Source organism: Portunus trituberculatus, chromosome 11, assembly GCF_017591435.1.
Source record: "Portunus trituberculatus isolate SZX2019 chromosome 11, ASM1759143v1, whole genome shotgun sequence".
In the NCBI taxonomy this organism is placed as follows: Eukaryota; Metazoa; Arthropoda; class Malacostraca; order Decapoda; family Portunidae; genus Portunus; species Portunus trituberculatus.
Genome location: NC_059265.1, coordinates 109,433 through 121,932, shown reverse-complemented (window position 1 = coordinate 121,932; position 12,500 = coordinate 109,433). Strand labels below are relative to the sequence as shown.

The 12,500-nt window shown below is 40.3% G+C and overlaps 1 long non-coding RNA gene across 2 annotated transcripts in view; it reads left to right on the top strand.

Moving 5' to 3' along the window:
- The first annotated feature begins 1,935 nt into the window (after positions 1 to 1,935).
- Positions 1,936 to 12,500, top strand: part of LOC123502249 — a 13,942-nt gene continuing 3,377 nt past the window's right edge. The window contains exon 1 of one of the 2 annotated variants that reach the window (XR_006673832.1): positions 1,936 to 1,956. This is a non-coding gene — a long non-coding RNA (uncharacterized LOC123502249). Of the gene's footprint in view, positions 1,957 to 5,353; positions 5,383 to 12,500 lie in introns of those variants that run through there. The other variant, XR_006673831.1, reaches the window with a different exon arrangement.

Sequence of the window (12,500 nt, the reverse complement as noted above, 5' to 3'; positions counted from 1 at the left end):
ACTGTTTATTCATTGTTTATTCATTTTTTTTACTATTAAGTTGAAAATATTTGTAGAGTTTTGCAGGCAATGTACTATAATGTGAAGAATTGTTGAATAAAAGTGTAGGGAGACTCTTGCATTTAATTTTAGCTCCAGTATGCATCTGCCTTGTCTCCGGAGACTCTCTCGAGTATTTTCGACTTAGTACAGTTTTTACGGGCCATTTTTGGTTTTTTTTGACCAGTCTTTTACTATTTTACTGTTTTTAGGGGCCATTTTTGTTTTTTTGGCCAGTTTTTTACAAATTTTTCCTATTTTTTGGCCAGTAGTGCAGTATTTTGGACCATTTTTTTTTTTTTATCATTGAGGATTTTCCAGTTTTTTTTTCTTAATTTACGATGCTATTCAATTTTATCCCTCATGATAAGGAGTCATTTTGTTCATATTAGTTCATCCTTTCTCCAATTGTTTTTGTATTGCTCATGATAATAAATAAAAAGCTTTAAATTAATTAGTGTGTTTTTAATTTCTGCCATGTTATTGTTTAGAGTGAGTGGGAGGTTAATGGCGGCAATATTGGTGTGAGAGACAGTGACCTCAGCCAGCTTGAGGCGACTCACAAACCACCCATGCACAAATATTCCCAGGAAAGCAAATTTACCATAACAAAAAGATTTCTACACAATTTATTACTTAGTGACAACACCACAATGAGGCAGTGAAGACAGTTTATTACAATGGAGTAATGGCACCACACCACACCACCCACAGTGAGTGAGGGAAGAATGACTGCCAGGCTGCCCGGAACTCCTCCCCTGGCCTTGGATCGCCCATTCCTGTAATGGACAAACAAATTAACAAATGAATAGATTATCTGCACATGTACCACGCCACTCTGTCCTACAATACACACTTCACTGCCTCAATCAGCCTCTCACTCGCCCCCCTCTCTCGTTAATACTTACACTCGCTTACACCCTTCTCCCTGCGTCTCCAGTGTCTACGGTGCATAGCTTATATAATTCCTATGTTAGGCCCCATTTAGAGCATTGCATACAGGCCTGGTCACCCCACTATAGGCAGGATATCAACATGTTAGAAGCAGTTCAGAGAAGAGCAACTAGGATGATACCAGCATTAAAGCGCCTGGAGTATAGAGATAGATTAAAGGAATTAAACATGTTTTCATTTGAGAGGAGATGTATAAGAGGGGATATGATAGAGTTATTTCAAATGTTCTCAGATACAAACTACATAGATGTGAGATCTTTCTTTACCTTAGAGGAGGGAAATAGGACTACAAATCATGGCAGGAAGATTAGAAAGCAAGGCTGCAGGTTAGATAGAAGAAAATATTTCTTTAGTCATAGAGTGGTAGACTTCTGGAATGCATTGCCAGAGACGGTTGTAAATAGCACTAGTTTGACAATGTTTAAAAACAGATTAGATAAGCACTTAAATTTATTAGATTTATAATTATGTATAGCACTGCATGATAGTTTTTATAAGAAATTTACTATAGTTAAATAAGACATGGTCCCCATGTATGGGGACCACAAATTGTAGAGGATTTCGCTGCAGGACTTAGCCCTGTTAATGGGCCAAATATTTAGAATTAGTATATAATGTATTGTGTACTTGTAAGTGTATCTTTAAGTACTGATGACGAGGTCGCTGTGCGACTGATACAGGATAACCTAGATGGGCCCTGGTGGCCCTTTGTTATCCTATGATGTGTGACCCAAACACCTCCATTTCGGTATTGGGAATATAATACACATGTTATTTTCCTTTTCCTTTACCATTTCGTATTATATTTCTTTTATTTGAATGTGATTTTGCATTTATAAGAAGTTTGAGTGATAGAGGAAGTGTATAGGATGATGTGGACATTTTGCGTAGAAGACGTGTGAGAAACCTCGGCCATTGTTAGCTCTGTGTTGAGATTGACAGTTTTGAAGCTTTGTGGAGCAGGTGAGTTATTCCCAGGTGTGTGCGTGTACATGGTTATTAGGTGAAGTTTGTAGAGTGAGTGAGACGCGCCAATTAAGGTGAAAAAAGTTTTGCCAAGTGAAAATAATTGAGTGTTTGTGGTTTTGTTGCCTCATAACATACATAAATAATAGGATAACAAAGGGCCACCAGGGCCCATCTAGGTCATCCTGTATCAGTCGCACAGCGACCTCGTCATCAGTACTTAAAGATACACTTACAAGTACACAATACATTATATACTAATTCTAAATATTTGGCCCATTAACAGGGCTAAGTCCTGCAGCGAATTCCTCTACAATCTGTGATCCCCATACATGGGGATCATGTCTTGTTTAACTATAGTAAATTTCTTATAAAACTATCATGCAGTGCTATACATAATTATAAATCTAATAAATTGAAGTGCTTATCTAATCTGTTTTAAACATTGTCAAAGTAGTGCTATTTACAACCGTCTCTGGCAATGCATTCCAGAAGTGTACCACCCTATGACTAAAGAAATATTTTCTTCTATCTAACCTGCAGCCTTGCTTTCTAATCTTCCTGCCATGATTTGTAGTCCTATTTCCTCCTCTAAGGTAAAGAAAGATCTCACATCTATGTAGTTTGTATCTGAGAACATTTGAAATAACTCTATCATATCCCTCTTATACATCTCCTCTCAAATGAAAACATGTTTAATTCCTTTAATCTATCTCTATACTCCAGGCGCTTTAATGCTGGTATCATCCTAGTTGCTCTTCTCTGAACTGCTTCTAACATGTTGATATCCTGCCTATAGTGGGGTGACCAGGCCTGTATGCAATACTCTAAATGGGGCCTAACATAGGAATTCTATAAGCTACGCACCACTTCCTTACTTTTATAACTAACATTTGTATTTATAAAAGCCAGGATCCTATTTGCCCTATTTCTTGCTTCTAAACATTGGTTTGAAAATTTCATAGTCCTGTCTATCACTACTCCTAAATCCTTTCCTCCTCTACTGCCTCTAGCCAACATCCCTCCATCTCATAGTTAAAGTTTGTGTTGTCTTTACCTAAATGCATAAGCTGACACTTTTTAGAATGAAACTCCATCTGCCACCTGTCTGCCCATGCTATGAGCCTGTCCAGGTCTCGTTGTATTCTGTAATTGTCCTTTTCACCTTGTACTGCACATGCACATATATGCGGTGGTGATTCCTGCCCTCCTACGCCTTGTTGCGCCCCATATTGCCTCCATAGATACCTTATGCACCCATACACCTTCCATTGTTAACCCCATCTATAAAGAAGCGATGCCTCCAACCAGAAATGCAAAAAGGTGTTCTTGAATTAAAGCTTGAGGTTGGCTTTAAAGCTAATGTTGGCATGAGCAAAATGGCGAAACCTACAGAGCTTCACCACCTTGCCCTTTCTGCACGAAACCATTTTTTTGTGTTAGATTTTGGCTTGCTTTGAATTAAAATAGCACTTGTTTTTGGCGCAAATCAAGCCATTTTTTTTACATCCCCGAAACATCATATGATTTGCATCAACAAACAAGTGGTAAATGAATTAAAAACAAGGCGAAATTGAACACAAAAAATGAGTTTGGTCCAGAAAAGAAGGTAACCTAACTAAACCTAAGGTAAGGTAACCCAACCCAACTTAACCTAACCCAACCTAATCTAACCCAACCCAACGCAACCTAATTTAACCTAACCTAACCTAACTAAAGATAAATTAACCTAACCAAACCTAACCCAACCCAACCCAACCTAACCTAACCCAACCCAACCCAACCCAACCTAACCTAACTAAACCTAAGCTAACCCAATTAAACCTAACCTCAGGGGCCGTCGTGATTGGTGGAAATAATTATGCTTTATTTTTCCTTGGCCGCCGCTTCAGTTTCAAAGAACAGAATCAATCAGCGTAAACAATTAAGCGCATGCTCAGACAATGGTGTGTCAGGAGCCCGCCGAGCCGCCGCGAGCGCCTGACACCATCAGTGTGCGGCAGGGTTTGATGTGGGAGGCTATTGTCACGGCTCATCACCAAAACACGCTTAAATTTTAAAAAATCTGTGTCGCCATTCAAAATGTTGCACCTAGTATATATGGGGTTCAAATTACTCGTAATCAGGAGCTCGATCTCTTGAGGTGGGTAAAAAACACGTAGCTGATTGTGGTGAAACTCTGCAGTAATACCCTAGATTCTTATACTATTACTACCACTACTACAACAACTACCACTATTCCAGAGGTGCACCATGGCTTGCCACAAGGTCACAACTGGTCCCTGGAGAGCCGCTGGTGGTGACGGGCTGCCTGTGCCCTCTCTGCGGCAAAACTCCACATACTCCACTCACCAAGTTCCAGAGGAGAGGTGAGTGTGTGTGTGTGGGAGAGGTGTCTGCAGGTGTGCTGTGAGTGTGGTGGGTGTGTAAGTGTGTTTTTTGTATGTTTTTGTAATGTCAACTATAGCTACCTATGTATAGTGTTTATTGTTTTTGGTGTGGGTTGGCTAGGGTAAACTTATTGTGGGCGTTTTCCAGGTGTGATTTAAGTTGGTGTGTGTGTGTGTGTGTGTGTGTTGTGTGTGTGTGTGTGTGTGTGTGTGTGTGTGTGTGTTTTGTTGTGTGATGCAATATTTTAAGGTAATATTTGGTGCGTTTTGGTTAGGTAATGTTTGTCTTGTTTCCTCCATATCTCCCTCCACAGGTTACCTCCAGGCTTTTCCTTTCATAGACTATTTCCTCCATGTTTCCTCCACCTTCCCTCCAATTTTGAGTCTCCTATCATAGTCAAAATAGTACTTTTCTAAATCTCACTTCAAAACCTGACAATTTTTCTCATTTTCCCTCCACCACCTCCTTTTCTTTCCTCCATATCTCCCTCCACACACCAAGCTGTGTACTGTGCTGGTGTGTGCAGGTGTGGGAAAGGTTTCTGCAGGTGTGGTGTGTGTGTGTGTGTGTGGTGTGTGTAAATGTTTTTTGTTGTGTAAACTACTATATATTTTTTTTTTTTTTTTTTGCATTTTCCAGTGTTTGCAAAGGGTTTTTTGTGGTTTGCTGGTGTGTGCAGGTGTGGGAATGGTGTGTGCTGGTGTGGTGTGTGTTTGGTGAGTGTGGGGTGTGTGAAAGCATTTTTTTTTCTTACAATTTTGTCTCATAAACCTCAATTTTTTCACTTGTTTTGGCCGGAAAATATTTGTCTACTTTTTAAATCCTCCTATTACTACCACCACCACCACCACTGTCCAACCACACCCACAACCACCACAAACAACCAACATTACCACATCAGATGCTCACAAAACCACACCATTTCACTACCACCACCTCCTCCCTACAGGATCACCGGCCGTACTAAAGGAAGTGGCTCTATGTAGGGATGGAACATGGCAACTGCACCAGCTGGGACACACCTAGCCAACTGTGAGTATTGAAGGCTGTTTTAAGGCTGTTTTGGGTTGTTTTAGGGTGTTTGAAGACTTTGAGGCTGTGTTTTAAGGCTGTTTCAGGATATGTAATGCTGTTTTAGAGTGTTTTAAGGCTATTTTAGGGTGTTTAAGGCAGTTTTAGGCTGCTTTAAGGGTGTTTAACCCATTAACACCCAGACCTATTTCCCGTGTTGAGATTGTAGTACTTTTGGCAAGCTGTGTGTTTGTAACCTAACCAAGACATGCTGAAGGAAAAATCATGATAACTTAAGTCAAAGCCTAAGTGAGTTGCAGAGGGTGACATAAATGATCCAGCGGGCGGATCAGTTAGCGTCTCGGCCCCATTGCATATACTTACCTTAGTAAAGGAAAAATCAAGGTTTCTATACTTTTTTCGTAGTATACTTAGCATCTGCGTATTTTTCTAGTTACAAATTGGGCTAATTGTAATGTTTCAAATTTGTACCTTTTTATTCATAAATTGTACATGAGCAAAAATGAGTCCTAATACTTGGCATACACATATTTCTCTTTTATATCACTTTCTGCTGCACTGCTGCTATTCATCCACAAAATATACATTACTGTATTTGTTGCTATGAACATTCGACCTCATATTCATGTACGTGTGTGGAAATTTGCAAAACACTCCATGCACAGTGCGACGTCACACTTCAACAGTACAGGTCAAATTTGTAGCAATAACCCTCATCACCACAAAGCGACCTCAGCTTGTACCCAAACCTGATGGATGGGCTTCCCCCTGATCAATTGCTTGAGGCCATCATGACCATAGTATCTCACCATCATTTCATCAACAGATAAAGTCTTATGGAACACACCATACTGCTGGAATGAAGAATTTAGCATATCAATCAGGGCCGGACTTTGAAAGCCTTGTCTGTGCAATCTTGTGGGCGACTGTTGTTGTCTTGTACATGTAGGTACGCTTTTATCTTCAAGTACTTGTTCCTGGATAGAGCTTAATTGTTTGACAGTATTTTGAGCCACATCATCAGCATCAGACCAGTAAAGTGGTTCGCTAGGAAGAGTGACGTACCCAGAATAGATCAGGAAGCCAATGAAGGCTTTTGGTTCATGGTCTTCCAAGCTAAACAGGGGATCATTTTTCACTGTGTGTGCATAACGGATTGTTTCTCGCTTTATGAGCGCAAAGATGTCGTCGGTGAAATATCCTCAAAGATGTCAACTGGTGTGTGACCGTCAAGTTGTTGGTGCAGTTTGGCCTTCAGCTTTTCGGTTTGGTTTGACATCTCACCCCACTTGGAGTACCGTGGTATCATGTGCCTGGAAGTAGAAACAGCACTTTAGTAAATATTTAGCATTACATGCATTTCCAAGTTAAAACTCCAACAGTAATGATGAAAAATCAATGAATTAGTGTTTGAGTAATTCTGGCCACAGACAAATACCTGAGTAAACATGACATAAAGAATCTGGTGAATACACGTTAATCATCATCATATTACTTTATTAACACAAAACATGACATAATACTAAACAAATAACTAACGCTAACCTTCTTACTCCACACTGGTGTATCAACACAGTCCAGACGTCGTTTTTTCTTCATTCCTTGGCCAGGTTTGTGTGGTAGTGTCGACCGGGGAAAATTGGACCGTCCAACGAACCGGTAGAATTCGGACCGCCTCATTCTTATTTACAATAAATTCATATATAAATTTCTTCTTGAAGTTTAGAGCATTTCACGATAGAAAGTAACTATTTTCACATTTCTTGTGCAGGTTTGATAAAATAAAATCGATACAGGAAAGAAATGACAATTATATGACTGAAAGCACTGAATCGTAGCCAAAACAAAAGTGCGGCAAAGTTTGTTTACCAAATCAGCGGTTTTGGCGAACTTTGTTGTGGCGGTCAGACGCGGCTGTCTATCTTCTTCCAAATTGATGATTATAGAGTGTTTTACCTCTACTTTAACATGATTTCATCAGCAATACTTTATTTAGCTTCGTTTTCTCACAATTAACGCTCACTTTTTGGTTTAATTTACGGTAAGGAAAATGCAGCCAGGGGAAATCGAACCGGTAGTTTTTAGTGTGCAATTGTTTATATTTTGAGAATATGCATTAATATTTTTCCCTGTGCCATCTTTGGCTTATAAAGGGGATTGCTTAGACTCATTATATACCCAATTATGATTATTAGGATAATTAGGGTAATTTAGGGAAATTTTTAATGAAGACACAAGCCTATAAAGGACTTCAAAAGCTAGAATTGTCCGCTCACACTCTCTCTACAGGCTAGCGAGTGATAGCGACCTCAATAATCTATAGAAAAATGAATGTGGAAACCAATGAGCAGTACTATTTTTATACAAAAAATCAGCTCCCTGTTGCTCGCTAGCCTGCAGAGTGGGAAGGAAAATTAACGTGACCAGTCTTTTGACACCCTGAGCCTATACCCTGTTTTTACTCAGCTGATCCTCTTTCATCTGCTAGGAGTGCCCATTAGTAATATATCATATAATCTGCTTATTATATGCTTATATATCACTTCATAGGGACCTTATAAAACTTTCACATTCAGAATAAATAATCTTCTTACTGAATACAATAACTTCAAGTGTTACACCAAAACATTGGCTAAAGTAGCCAAGTAAATGAGTAGGCTATGTAGTCTATGAGTAACACTTTTTTGTTCTACACTGTTTCTTGCCATTCATTTTGCTATTTTCAATGGGAACGCTCAATGTTTAGGAAATAAAACTATTTTTTTGAGGAATTTTATCCATTTTTATATATAAATTTTTTGCATTGATAAAGGGTGGTTCAAATTAGCCCATGGGTGGTTCAGTTTACCCCGGTGGGGGGTTCACATTACCCCATTTTTTTTGATAACTGTGAACCACACTTATTACTTCAAAGCTGAAGAATCTGCTATGAATGATTTTTTTTTTTTTTTTTTTTTTTTTTTTTAGTGATTTAAAGGCAATAACTTGCTTATGTTTTCATAGAATTTTTGTAAGTTTATCTTAATAAATGTGGGAACAGTATCAAAGTTTGTCAAAACCTGGTCCAAATTACCCCGGTGGACACTATGAATTTCAATGGCACCAGGGACATCTTTTACCATTGGTATAAGTGTATTATCATCATCAACTTCATCCTCATCACTTAGATCATCATCAGGAGGAATGTTCACCAAGTCTATTATTACTTCTGCATCATGATCAACGTTGAACTCCTCACTACATAACAAGTGTGTAGCTTCTTGCACACTGAGGCATTTCACAGGAGCATTAGACATATTTCGCAGCTGTTGAGCAAAATAACTTTTCAAGCTAGTAAGTATATGCTCTGTAAAGTATTCATTCACAATATCAGAGAATCAGGAGGATGTATACAGTACGTCTACAGGCAACTGTGCTGCTGTGCTGCTGTGAATCTCACACTGGGTGACTGATAACGGTTCCGCCCAGTGGACCATATTTGTCACCTCTAATTGTAGTGAACTTGCAATTCGGTAGATGGTGTGATAGGGCAGATAATTCAACTGACATGTCATGTAGAAAGTGTTGTGCTTGTATAGTGAAAAGGATCAAGAAATATGACATACACTTCATCACCATTTTTTACTGAACATGAACAAAAAATTCACGAAAATTAAATCCTAATGACGTGACCACTGGGGAGATTTGAATGTTGTTGCTATAAATAGGTCCTCCCACTTCTGCTTACTGTAAGAACACTTTTCTAAACTCAATTTGCTCAGCATGTTTAAGATACAGGCCATCAAAGACAGATCACCAAACATGATCCACTGGGCGGTAATCGGTTAAGGCTGTTTTAGTGCTTTTAAAGGGCTGTTTAAAGGCTATTTGAGGGTGTATTAGGGTGTTTAAGACTGTTTTTGGCTGTTTTAAGGCTATATTAGGGTGTTTTAAGGGTATTTCAAGGTATTTTAAAATTTTTGCTCCTGAAGCGATGAAGTACATGCATGCCATCGCTCCATCAGTGCTTCATCTACTCGCTTTGTGTGTTTTTTATGATTCAGTGACAAAGTGACTAACTGTTTTCAGGGACACTGGGTACGGTGGCTTGAGAGGAGGGACCGTGTGGCCTGAGGGGAGGGGTGGTGGCCGGCGGGCAGTGTGTTACTGACCAGTTTGGTGTAATGGTGTTGTCATTGTCACCCTTGAGGGATTCTGAGGGTGAGCTGGCTCTATTAGATGAATTACAGGATTCTGAGGACAATGAGAGTCAATCAGAAGGCCTCATTAGTGACTCACATGAGGAATATTTGCCAGAAAAGGACAGTGAGGCCAGGAGCTCCCAGGAAGAAAGTGATGGAAGCAGTGAGGATGACAATTAAGGGAGATGGAAAGCATATATGTTGGTTTAGAAGAGTGGGCACTGTCCCCAAGAAACCATCCCGCGTGCTCACCTTGATTCCCAGCTCCCACTTCACAGCTCCTCCACCCAGCTGATTTGACGTCACATATATGAAGCCACGCTATTGGTCAGAGAGAGAGAGAGAGAGAGAATATGGAAACGCATAAGGAGAGGGAGAGAGAGAGAATATGAAAACGAAGAGAGAGAGAGAGAGAAGAGAAAATGAATATGAAGGAGAAGAGAGAGAGAGAGAGAGAGAGAGAGAGAGAGAGAGAGAGAGAGAGAGAGAGAGAGAGAGAGAGAGAATATGGTAACGAATAAGGCAGCGTTTCTCAATCTTTTTAGCCTTGTGTAACCCTTCAAATACATGACATGTCTCAAGGAACCCCTACACAAAAACAAAATTATATACCATATATTTCTCTTTTAATGTGATGTCAAATCCGCTGGGTGGAGGAACTGCGAAGGGGGAGCCGGGAATCGAGGCGAGCGCATGGGATGGTTTCTCGGGGACAGTGCCAAAGAGTGTATGGTTTTAAATGTGGACATGGAAGTGTGGAGGATGAGGAGCGGCCAGGCAGCCCTGCACTGCATGCTTCCCTCCATACTTTCTCTGTCTTATCTGATCCCTTTGCTGACCAGCGTCCCGGTACTGGTCTGGTCCTGACTGAGGATTTTTGTGGCTTTGATCCTGATGTACCAAGGAATGACATGAGTGGTCTGCACTGCTTCCAGCTCTTCATGTCAGACGAGGTGGTACAGTCGCTGTGTGTGTGGACCAGTGTCCCGGCAGCCAAGCGTTTTGTGGACAACCCAACAATAATTTTCAAAAAGTTTATGGCAAAAAAGTGGCTTCATGTCACAAGGGATGAAATGAATGTCTTCCTACGTCAGCACCCCCAACAGAACACGGTGCGGGGGGTGGGGGTTGTGCAGTGCGTGGGTGGCGGAGTCGCTGACAAAGGGTTCATGATAGATGTGCCATTTTAAAAGGTTTTCACACAAATATCTTTTTTTATTTATCAATTTTTATTAGTCTCTCTCTCTCTCTCTCTCTCTCTCTCTCTCTCTCTCTCTCTCTCTCTCTCTCTCTCTCTCTCTCTCTCTCTCTCTCTCTCTCTCTCTCTCTCTCTAATATTAATCCAGTTTTATTTATTTCAGATTGTGTTAAGAATATGGAGAAAGACGGACCAAGGCAAGAAGAGGAGGAGGAGAAGAAGAAGAAGAAGAAGAAGAAGAAGAAGAAGAAGAAGAAGGAAGAGGTGGAGGAATATGAGAAGAGGAGGAGAAGAAGAAAAGAGAAAAAGAAAAGGTAAAATAATAAATATTGTCATTTCATAAAGTTTTTGCTATTTCAATTCTCTCTCTCTCTCTCTCTCTCTCTCTCTCTCTCTCTCTCTCTCTCTCTCTCTCTCTCTCTCTCTCTCTCTCTCTCTCTCTCTCTCTCTCTCTCTCTCTCTCTCTCTCTCTCTCTTTCTCTCTTCTCTCTCTCTCTCTCTCTCTCTCTCTCTCTCTCTCTCTCTCTCTCTCTCTCTCTCTCTCTCTCTCTCTCTCTCTCTCTCTCTCTCTCTCTCTCTAATATTAATCCAGTCTTTAATATTAATTTCAGATTGTGTTAAGAATATGGAGAAAGACGGACCAAGGCAAGAAGAGGAGGAGGAGGAGGAAGAAGAAGAAGAAGAAGAAGAAGAAGGAATAGGTGGAGGAATATGAGAAGAGGAGGAGAAGAAGAAAGAGAAAAGAAAAGGTAAAATAATAAATGTCATTTCATAAACTTTTGCTATTTCAATCTCTCTCTCTCTCTCTCTCTCTCTCTCTCTCTCTCTCTCTCTCTCTCTCTCTCTCTCTCTCTCTCTCTCTCTCTCTCTCTCTCTCTCTCTCTCTCTCTCTCTCTCTCTCTCTCTCTCTCTCTCCTCCTCCTTTTTTTTTCCTCCTCCTCCTCCTCCTCCTCCTCCTCCTCCTCCTCCTCCTCCTCTTCCTGTGCTAATACTATTACTATTATTACTATCCCAGTGTGACCTGTGTGACCTCTGACTCTTTGCTGCAGGACTCCTTGGACTGTGACTTCACTGTGACCCGAGAGGAGGTGGCCACTCAACGCTGAGGTCACACGGCTCCCTTCCTTATGCAGGTCAGTGGTGTGGTGTGTGGTGTTGGGAGGTTTGGTCGGGTTAGGTACGTTGGGTTAGCCTGGGTAAGATTTTGAAGCCAATTTTAGGCATTTTGGCATGTTTGGAGGGTATTTTTAAACAGTTGTGTATGTTTTGAGAGCATTTTGAGACAGTTTGACATGTTTTGAGGGCATTTTAAGACAGTTTGGAGGGCATATTGAGACAGTTTGGTATGTTTTGAGGGTATATTAAGAAAATTTTGGAGTTTTTTAGGGAAATTGAAGACAGTTTGGCAGATTTGTAGGGCATATTAAGGTAGTTTGTTATGTTTTGAGGGAAATTTGAGACAGTTTAGCTGGTTTTGTGCTATGTTAAAATAGTTTGGCATGTTTTGAAGACATTTTAAGACAGTTTGGCATGTTGTAAGGGCATATTAAGACAGTTTGACATGTTTTCAGGGAATATTAAGAGAGTTTGGCAGATTTTGAGTGCAATTTAAGAAAGTTTGGCAGGTTTTGATGGCATTTTAAGACAGTTTGGCAGGTTTTGATTGCATTTTTAAGACAATTTGGCAGGTTCTGATGGCATTTTAAGACCCACTGCTTCAATAACACTGAATTTATGGC